Source organism: Coenobita brevimanus, chromosome 53 (genome assembly GCF_032717465.1).
Source record: "Coenobita brevimanus isolate Jiangsu-jjx chromosome 53, ASM3271746v2, whole genome shotgun sequence".
In the NCBI taxonomy this organism is placed as follows: domain Eukaryota; kingdom Metazoa; phylum Arthropoda; class Malacostraca; order Decapoda; family Coenobitidae; genus Coenobita; species Coenobita brevimanus.
Genome location: NC_137006.1, coordinates 35,951,706 through 35,955,266, shown reverse-complemented (window position 1 = coordinate 35,955,266; position 3,561 = coordinate 35,951,706). Strand labels below are relative to the sequence as shown.

General features: G+C 31.4%; 1 pseudogene; it reads left to right on the top strand.

Annotated features, from left to right (window-relative positions):
• The first annotated feature begins 1,494 nt into the window (after positions 1 to 1,494).
• LOC145400875 (small subunit ribosomal RNA) lies at positions 1,495 to 1,898 on the top strand (annotated as a pseudogene).
• The last annotated feature ends 1,663 nt before the right edge of the window (positions 1,899 to 3,561 follow it).

Below are 3,561 nucleotides of genomic sequence, written 5' to 3'. Positions count from 1 at the left end.
TCGATGTTGCCATTACCAAGTCCTTTGTCCGGTCCTGGGTCGTCATCGTTTGGTCAGTCCTTGTCCGAGGCTTCTTGTTTGTCTTTTTAGTTAGTTGTTTTCCGGGGAGGGGCACTAACCCTCCGCCAACCCTTTTAGTCGCCTTTTACGACAAGCTGGGATACTGAGGTAGTGTATATATATATATATATATATATATATATATATATATATATATATATATATATATATATATATATATATATATATTTTGGATGATGATGATGAATATATATAGATATATATATATATATATATATATATATTGGATGATGATGATGAAGATATATATATATATATATATATATATATATATATATATATATATATATATATATATATATATATATATATATCATCATCATCATCATCATCATCATCATCATCCAATCCTACATTGCCCCATGAGGAGCGTTGGAGCCCGGGGCTAGGCAGTTGGTCCTGACATTTAAGATGAGAGTGACCAGCCTCACTCATCCCTGAGTGGCATTACATGAGCAATCAACCCCAACCATCCCTTGGATATAAACCACTGTGATTATTTACTTCAAACAGTTCACGTGAGTGAATCGGAGTAACCTCGATATTGTGTCGTTACGGAAAGAGGTTTGTTGTATGTAAGATCCATTTTGCAAGGTTAACATTTCAACCCGTATTATTGGTATAATTTACATTTTTCTATATAAAGATAATAATCGGCTTAATATGACATATTATGACTGTCCACAGTTTTGAGGTGAACTGACGTGTAAAGGAGGGTGTGAGGTGAGGGAGGGTGTTTCCCATAGAGGAATACCACTATGGTGTTCCCCAACCCCACCTGGAGTAAGAGGGATGATCCTCCACATGGAGTCAGAGAGAGAGAGAGAGAGAGAGAGAGAGAGAGAGAGAGAGGTGCTGTAAGCTTCGCACATGACACACCGAGACGAGACCACATCTGCTTCATTACCCTCAGTAAGGAAACTCAGCAGTACTGAATAATCGTAAAATAATAAGTAACTTCATGAACTATGTTTATGTGAGGAAAAAAGAATGATAAAAAGAGAAAACTCTATGTTTCAATTTATGTATTAAGGAAATGTTGCGCTGTATATCGCTTTTCAATTAATAACATATGAAAATGTCATTGCTCCCAAGCCAACAAGTTTAAAACTTCAAGCTCTGATAGATCTCAGTGTGTATTATTTTCACATGAGTGAAAACTGGAAAAAGTAAATTGAATTATCTCCGGCTAAATCTTGTGCCAGCAGTCGCGGTTATACTTGAAGGGAGAGTGAATTACAAATCGATATTTAACTCTTATGCCAAACAACAGTGATTTTTAAAATTTTATAAAGGGTGAAATCAATTTTTTAAGGATAAATAAATCAATCCATCTTAATTAACAAGTTAACAAATAATGGAAATAAACAAGGATTAGATAACCTCCTATACCTTTAAGAAAAATTTATATCTGATTAGTAACAGCTATGCGCTCTAATTTCAAAGAATTTGGCGGTATTTTAGTCTAATTAGGGGAACCTGTCTTTTAAACGATACACCACGAAAAATCTTACCTATATTATATAGTTTGTATACCGTCATTGAGATAACTTTTACAGAACAAGTTGTTGAAATAATTCCATTAAAATATTAGATCAAGGTGCAGCACATATATAGGTTAGGATGGGTTACAATAAAATTTATGCTATCACGAATAAATTTCAGAATACAAATTTTGAAGGTGGACTTAAAAGTAAGGTTTGCTGTAATAAGACAACCTAATTTTAGCTCTAAAATGTGCACATACCGCCCGTCGCTTTCATTAACCTAAGATGAGATAAGTCGTAACATAGTAGGTGTACTGGAAAGTGTATCTGGAAAGCAAGATACAGCTTGAAATAAGCAGCTCGTTTACACCGAGAAGAGTACCTATAATTAAGGTTATCTTGAAATCAGTAATCTTACTTTTGTTATAAGAACGTAAACATTATAAGAAAACTAATTTTTCATTCTCCTGAATAGTAGATTTTATCGAAATATTAATATAGTGAAAGTAAAAAGTATTGTGAAAGAAAGTAGAAATAACACTTAAAATTCTTTAAAGTAAATCTAAGAAATTGTATCTTGTGTATAATAGGTTTTGAAAATTAGATCTATAAATAATCATCCCTAAAAAAAGATAGCTAATTTTAAGAAAAAGTTTTGGTTGCAATAAAATTTTTAACTTAATATTAGAGGTGATATGCCAATCGAGCTTTTATATCTAGTTTTCTAAGAAATAAATTTAATTTACGTGCTTAGCTATTTAGCTTGTGCAACTAAGAAGATTAGGGTAGAGCTTTTTCTTCCAAAATGAAGAATTATAGAACCCATACATAGATACTTATAAAAGTAGGCTTAAAAGTAGCCATCTTTTCCAGGTTTTTCAACCAATATAACAAAATATTTTAAATTTTACAGGTTCTTTATATCAAGTATTAGAAAATTAACTTCAACTTAATTTGTTTAGCTATTATGAAATCATTAGTAAAATTTGTTAAAATAGTTTTTATTATAACATTTTTTAAATATTGAAAATTTATTTAAGGAACTCGGCAAATATTATTTCCGCCTGTTTAACAAAAACATGTCTTTGTTAAGATTTACACAGTCTGGTCTGCCCACTGAATTATTAAAGGGCCGCGGTATTTCTGATCGTGAGAAGGTAGCATAATCATTAGTCTTTTAATTAAAGGCTTGTATGAAAGGTCGAACGAGAGATATACTGCCTTAACAAAAAAAATTGAATTTAACTTTAAAGTGAAAAGGCTTTAATATTTTAGAAAGACGATAAGACCCTATAAATCTTTACATCATATTTAGTATTAAGCCAATTTGTTAGTGTAAGGAAAAATACTAAAAAAATGTTTTGTTGGGGCAACAAAGATATAAATAAACTGTTTTTACTTTTGAACAAAGATTTCTGATGATAAATTGATACTTTTTAAAGATTAAAAGATTAAGTTACTTTAGGGATAACAACGTCATTTTTCTTAGGAGTTCCCATCGAAAGAAAAGTTTGCGACCTCGATGTTGAATTAAAATTTCTACACAATGCAGCGGTTATGAACGAAAGTCTGTTCGACTTTTAAAATTTTACGTGATTTGAGTTCAGACCGGCGTGAGCCAGGTCAGTTTCTATCTTCTAAGAAAAAATAAACTACCTTAGTACGAAAGGATTAGGTAGTCAAAATAATTTTATTAAATATGAACATCACTTTCACCTAAGCAATTAATTTTGTATTTCAGTTTAATGAAACTTATAAACAAGGCTTATAAATAGTTCAAGCTAACTATTTTGTGTTCACAGTTATCGTTGTAAACTACCTAGTCTTAATTATCTGCGTTTTAATTGGAATTGCTTTTGTAATGCTACTAGAACGAAAAATTTTAGGATACATTCAAATTCGGAAAGAACCCAATATCGTAGGATTCCTGGGATTACTCCAACCATTTGCCGACGCTGTAAAATTATTCACCAAAGAGCAAACAATACCGACT